Below are 7,417 nucleotides of genomic sequence, written 5' to 3' on the forward strand. Positions count from 1 at the left end.
AAAAATAAAAATAAAAGGATATCCTCCTTTGACCCACTATGTCCTCCTCCATCCCACATCCCACCTCTCTCCTTCCTTTTCTGCAAAACTACTAGAAGAGTTTACCTAAATTCCCTATCAGCAGTCTCTTTTCCCGTTCTTTCTGAAATTCTCTCTAATCAGGCTCTGCTCCACCAGAATTGCTCTTGTTGGTCACCAGTGACTTTCCGTTGGCAAGTCCATTGACCAATGTTCGTTCCTCATCTTTCTAGACCTTATCAGCAGCGTTGATAGAGTTGATGGCTTAGATCTTGAACTTCTTGCTGCTATTTCTTGTTCTCCTACCTCCCTGTTCACTGTCTCTTAGTCTTCTTTTGTTGGTTCCTCCTCACTCTTCCCACTTCTGGACATTGTAGTGTTCAGAACTCAGTCCTTAGGACTCTACACTTTTCTTTTCATACTCCTTTGGGGACTTCATCCTGCCATGACTTTAAGTGCCTTGTATGCACTCTGTATGTACTATGAAGACTTGCAAGTTATAGCTCCAGCTTGAGTTTCTGTCCTAAATTCCAGACTCCGATATCAAACCGCTTACTCTACTTCTGAACTTAGATATCTAACAGGCATCACAAACTTGTCCAAAACTGATACCGTAATTTACTCTTTCCTCCAAGATCCATCTCTGAAATTTGCTCCTCTAATCTAAGTGAATGAGCACTGCCATTCACCTCATTGGCCAGGCCCTTCTATTCATAGGGGCTATTCCTGGACAGTAGAATCACAAATGATTTTGCTTGTTTTTTTGTTTTTCTTTGCACTGTTGAAGGAGCAGCATTGACCAGAAGAAGAATCAACCACATTAGAGAAGAGAACGGATTCAGAAATGAAGAGTAGATAAGGAATCTGTGAATTTAAGGCAATGGGTACAATATGTTAAAAAAAAAAAAAGTGGAAAATCAGGTAAAACTGAAAACTGCAGAATGTTCGCATTCTATGACCAAGAAAACGAGGTAGCAGCTGGAGTTTGACCAAATGGAGCAACGAGTTTGCGTGAGACTGATAATCGCAGGACTTAGCTTTACCACATGTACATGACCAGACCAGAATATTTGGTCTGGGTTCTAGGCTAGGTTAGACTCAGTTCAAAATTCCTTCTCCTCAGCATTATTCCTGAAAAAGCATAAAGAGTATGAATAGGACAAGGCTGCAGGACCATGGACTTGGCCCCCATTCTTTCTTATCTCAGAGAGGTGCACCTAGACTCAGCCCACATGGATGCGTTATCTGCCAGATCAGAGGAGTACAGAGTCACCAGCTTGACGTTTCCTCCACCCTCAGCTGGGACAGGTTAGAAACAATGAATATTACCACAGAAGGCCAAAACTCTGCCTCTCAGCCTGTCAGGTCATTTAAGCCAATGGCTCTGGTTCCAAAACTTGAAATTCTGCACTGGCCTAATCTTGCATTCCTGCACTTGTATTTCAAGGCCAGGGGTTTATTTTTTCTGTCTGCCCAGAGGCTTTCTGTGTGCAAGACTCACCCTGGAAATCTGTATGAGTCAGGGCTCTCTAGAGAAACAGAACCCATAGGATGATTCTACACATATAAAGATTTCTTTAAAGAGTTGGCTGACATGATTATGGGGACTTAGCAAATCCAAAATCTGATGGGATGGGCCAGCAGGCTGGGAACTAGGAAATAGCTGCACTTGAGACTGAAGACTATCTGCTGGCAGAATTTCCTCTTGCTGGGGATGGGCAGTTTTGTTTTATTACGGCCTTCAACTGATTAGATGAGGCCCACTTATGTTATGAAGAGTAATCTGCTTTACTCAAAGTCCACTAATTTAAATACTAATCTGATTCGAAAAACAGTTTCACAGAAACATCCAGAATAACATTTGAGCAAATATCTGAGAATCATGGCACATAAAATTAGCCATCACAGTAGCCAGACTTAGTCGGTTAAGCACCCCACTCTTGATTTTGGCTCAGGTCATGATCTCAGGGTCATGAGATTGAGGTCCATGTATGGCTCTGCACTCAGGGGAGGTCGACAGGAGATTTCCTCTCCCTCTCTTTCTGCCCCTTCCCCTACTCCCTCTTAAAAAAAAAAAAAAAAAAAAAAAACCATGTGACCTAACTAGATCTACCATGGAGGAAGTCAGAGAGGGGGTTTGGGAAAGGTTTGTGTACTGGAGGGAACACATATGAGTTATGTGTAAATGGCTTAAACTGAGCCTGTGCAGTTAGAGCTTCTGGGTTCCAAATGACGTTCTCTTTTTTTCCTATTAACTTCAGATGGAGTCATGTGGTTGTGTATCAGTGATGTTTTGCCAGCCCCACCCATTGGCATCACTGCCTGGAAGGAATCTTCGAACAGACTGTCAGGAGCTCATTAACCTATTGAGCTGGGACCACAATTGTAGCTGTCTGATGGTTAGATGCTGTGTACCCCAGGAAGCCTGAGCATACCTGAATACAATCATGGGAGAACAAGAAAATATGTACTTTTTTATTTTAGAAATTTCCTGTAAAAATATTAAAATAAATTGTATATAATGAAACAAAAATAACAAATATTAAAAATATGCTTGTTGAAGGAAAGTAAGGCCAGCAGAGGACAGGGGTCAGGAAACGAGAGAGCACAAATAGGGAACCAGGAAACTCACAAGAACACATTTCACCTCTGAGAAGCTCTTTCTCCTGTACCCCACCCAAGTCACTGGTTGGACCTGGTACCTTTGTTCTTGATTCCCGTCATTACTCTAACCTTGAATGCTGGATTCTGATGTCACCTGCTATTTGGTTCTTATGGTCCAATTTTCTGAACTTGAGCTATGAGATTGAATGTGATTAAAATCATAATAAATGTTTATGGGAAGAGTTCTGAGCCTTTTCCCTAACATTTGACTGAGGTTGCCTTTGTAATATTGATTTTTATAAGTTATTTTGCCATTTCTTATTTATAAAATCATAAATTACAAGGCTGGCAGAAATCTTAGGGTTGATTAAGTTCAACTCCCTGAGGGTTAGGAAACTGAAGTCCAGGGAGGAAACTGAGCAAATGACTTGCTCAAGACCAGCATCTCCCTAAGATGAACCCAGGCTCCAGCTCACCTGTGTCCTAGCACTCTCCCTAGAATAGCACAGGGAGAAAAGGCACGCTGTATTACAGGCAAGAAGCAGAATCCCTTCCTGCCAACAGAGGCACAGGACTCTTTCCATATATTGCACATTACTCTGGGAATTAATAGCTCAATTTGGTATTAAACGAAATGGCTCACGTGGCTGATCTGGCCCAAGTGAAGGATCAGCAAAACGGGACCTGAGCTTCTCTGTATGATAATTAGGAGCAGTCCCTGAAGGAGTAAGACAAACACACTAAACGCCTTCCTGCAAAGCCAATTTTGGGCAATGGTCTGATTGCTGGATAAATCACACCAGGAAATTGAAATGAGTGGTGAGGATGGTACATTATAGGGTAGCAAACAGTTCTCTATACCTTAGAGAAATTACTCTATCAGAAGTGGAGAGGCACTGTGCAGTATGTCCAGGGAAATAAGGAGAGACAAGGAAGAAGAAAAGAGCGTATATGAGATACATAAATCAAAAGGATAAATTGATGTTAGAGGTGGTATGGAATTAAAAGGAAATAAGAAACAGATAGCTAAAGAGAGGGCTGAAAGGGGACAGAAAGTGGCAGGGGAAACAGAAACCCAAAAGTGCACTTACCTCTCAACAGTTCATGAACTTGATGATTTATTCTTTTTTTTTTTTCAATCAGTGCCAGCTTAGACCGACATGACCACAAAATACAGAATTCCAGCCCTCTCTCTTTGCCAGCCTATACACAGAGAACACAAATCAGCACCATGCTAAGTGAGGCAGGAATGGGAGATCACATTTATTTATTCTGCATTCCCTGTCAATCTTATTCCAGCTTATTTACTGAGCATCTCATATATACCACAACCTGTACTAAGGCACCCTATTGCATAGGTAGGTGTGGTCCCCGTGCTCACTGGGCCAGCACTCTAACAGGGGGAAAGGGGATGTACCATAAATGCACATCAAAGTGATTTAGGGGATTAGTCACCCTATGCCTTGGGTTTCAAGACGTTATTCTGCTACCTATCACAGAAAATCTGAATAATAGCGGCTTAAAGAAACAGAAGTGGATTTTTCACACACAACAAGAAATACGAGTAAATAGAGATTTATTTTTTCATGCAGAGAAATACAAATATAAGATCCAGGGAAGGTGCAACAGCTCATGGGTGACACCAGAACCCAGACTGAGCCTATAAATCTAGACAGAGAGTATGGTACAATGGTGAAGTACAGGGAAGTTAGCAGGAGGCTTATTATTTACCAGCTCCTGTTAACTTGTAGTATTAAATCTCGTCTCTAAAACTGTGGGAAAGTTATTTAACATCTCTCCAGTTCTCTGGTCTTCTTGTCTATAAAGTGGCCATGAAAGTATTAGACAACCCCCACCACCATAAATATAGTCAACTGTTCTTAGATAAAGAACCAAAGGTGATACAATGGAGCAAAATAGCCTTTTCAACAAATAGGGCTGGACCAACTAGACATCCACTTGCAAAACAGTGACTCTAGAGACAGACCTTACATTCTTCATTAAAATAAACTCAAAATGGATCACCAGTCTGAATATAAAATGCAAAACGATAAAGCTCCTGGGAGATAGCATAGGAGAAAACCTACATGACCTTGGGTTTGCTGATGCCTTTGTAGATACAACACCAAAGACACAATTCACCAAAGAAATAATTGATAAGCTAGACTTCATTAAAATTAAAAACTTCTGTTCCGCAAAGAATAATATCAAGAGAATGAGAAGACAAACCACACACTGGAGAAAATACCTTCAAAAGACACATCTGATAAAGAACTGTTATCCAAAACATACAAAGAACTCAAAACTCAACAGTTAGACCACAAACAACCTGATTAAAGAACAGGCTAAAGCCTTACCAGACATGTCACCATTTTTGAGGATATATGGAAAGATGCTCCATTAGGGAAATGCAAACTAGAACAATAATGAAATGCTTCTAACTCCCATTAGAATAGCCAGAATTGGGGGTGTCTGGGTGGCTCAGTGGGTTAAGATGCTGCCTTCGGCTCCCTTTGGCTCAGGTCATGACCCAAGGTCCTGGGATCGAGTTCCGCATCGGGAATCTCTGCTCAGCAGGGAGCCTGCTTTCCCCGCCCCCCTCTCTGCCTGCCTCTCTGCCTACTTGTAATCTCTGTCTATAATAAATAAATAAAATCTTAAAAAAAAAAAAAAGAATAGCCAGAATTGCAGTGCCTGAATGACTTAATTGGTTAAGGGTCTGCCCTCAGCTCAGGCCCTAATCTCAGGGTCCTGGGATCAAGCCCCAAGGTGGGCTCCTTGCTCAACAAGGAATATGTTTCTTCCTCTCCCTCTGCCCATCCTCACCCCACCCATACTCTCTCAGTTTCTGTCTCAAATAAGCAAATAAAATCTTTTTTTTTTTAATGAAAAAAACAATGGCCAGAATCCAGAACACTGACAACACCAAATGCTGATGAAGATATGGAGCTGTAAGAACTCTCCTTCATGGCTGGTGGGAATGCAGAATGGCACGGACATTTTGGAAGACAGTTTGGAGATTTCTTATGAAGGTAAACACATCCTTACCATCCGATCCAACAATCAAGCTCCTTGGTATCTGCCCAAAGGAGCTGAAGACTTATGTTCATACAAAACCTTCACACAGAGATTTTAGAGCCAGGTGTTTGTTCATATTTGCCAAAACTTGGAAGCATCCAAGATGTCCTTCAGTAAGTGAATGGATGAAAAGTCTGTGGGACATTCGAACAAGGGGATGTTATTTAGTACTAAAAAGAAATGAACTCTGAAGCCATGCAAAGACATGGAGGGATCTTGGGGGCATATTACTAAGTGAAAGAAACCAATCTGGGGAGGCTACATGCTGTATGATTTCGACTATATGACATTCTGGAAGAGGAGAAACTATGGAAGAAGTAAAAAGATCAGTGGTTTCCAGGGGCTAGGGGGAGAGATGAACAGACAGAGCACAGAGGATTTTTAGGGCAGTGACACTACTCTGTATGACATTATAATAATGGATACATGTCACTAGACCTTTGACTAAATTCATAAAATGTACAACACCAAGAGTGAACCCTAAAGTATACTAGGGATTTGGGTAATTATGATGTGTCCGTGTAGGTCCATCAGTTGTAACAAATGTGCCACTCAGGTGGGGAGTGGGAAAGGGGAGAAGCTGTGCATGTGTGGGGTAGGAGATGGATGGGAAATCTCTGTACCTTCCCCCTCAATTTTGGTATGAACCTAAAACTGCTCTAAAACAAATGTCATTTTCATCATCATCATCATCATCATCATCATCCCCACCTCCCAGGCCTATTGAAGGGATTAACAATTTAACATATGCAAACCATGAGAACAGTGCGCTAGGCAACATGTGTTGTTACAGTTGTTAATATTAACATCCTGACAGGCTTAACAAGTTGGATTTTGTCCTTATGTTTGGCCCCTTATGGTCTCAAGAATTGGAAGGGGAGGTGAACCATGAGAAACTAAGGACTCTGAAAAACAATTTGAGGGTTTTGAAGGGGTTGGGAGTGGGAGGTTGGGGGAACCAGGTGGTGGGTATTGGAGAGGGCTCAGATTGCATGGAGCACTGGTGTGGTGCAAAAACAATGAATACGTTATGCTGAAAATAAATTTTAAAAAAAAGAAAAGAAAAAGAAAGCTGCCACATCCTTAAGCATCATATAGCATTCTGGACAGGAAGAAGGGGAAAGAAATGAAAATGGTATGCCAGCTAAACCTATTTCTTTTTCTTTTTCTTTTTCTTGGTTTTTTTTTTAATTCAAGTTTAAGTAGCCAACTTATTGTACATCATTAGTTCCATGTAATGTTCAATAATTTATCAGTTGCGTATAACACCCAGTGCTCAACACATCATGTGCATAAATCTGTTTTGTTTTGTTTTTAAAGATTATTGGGATGCCTGAGTGGCTCAGTTGGTTAAGCTGTTGCGTTTGGCTCAGGTCATGATCCTAGGGTCCTGGGATCGTGTCCCACATCGGGATCCTTGCTCAGTGGGGAGTCTGCTTCTCTCTCTGTCTCTGCCTGCCACTCTGTTTGTTTGTGCGCTCGCTCTCTCTCTCTCTCTCTCTGACAAATAAATATATTTTAAAATAAAGATTTTTATTTATTTATTTGAGAGAGGGAGACAGCAGAGTGAGAGAGAGAGTATACAAGCTGGGGGACAGAAGGAGAGGGAGAAGCAGACTGCCCACTGAGCAGAGAGCCAGCTCTTGGGCTCCATCCGAGAACTCTGGGATCATGACCTGAGTCTCAGGCAGATGCTTAACTGACTGAGCCACCCAGG

This window comes from Mustela nigripes, chromosome 6 (genome assembly GCF_022355385.1).
Source record: "Mustela nigripes isolate SB6536 chromosome 6, MUSNIG.SB6536, whole genome shotgun sequence".
NCBI classification, from domain to species: Eukaryota; Metazoa; Chordata; class Mammalia; order Carnivora; family Mustelidae; genus Mustela; species Mustela nigripes.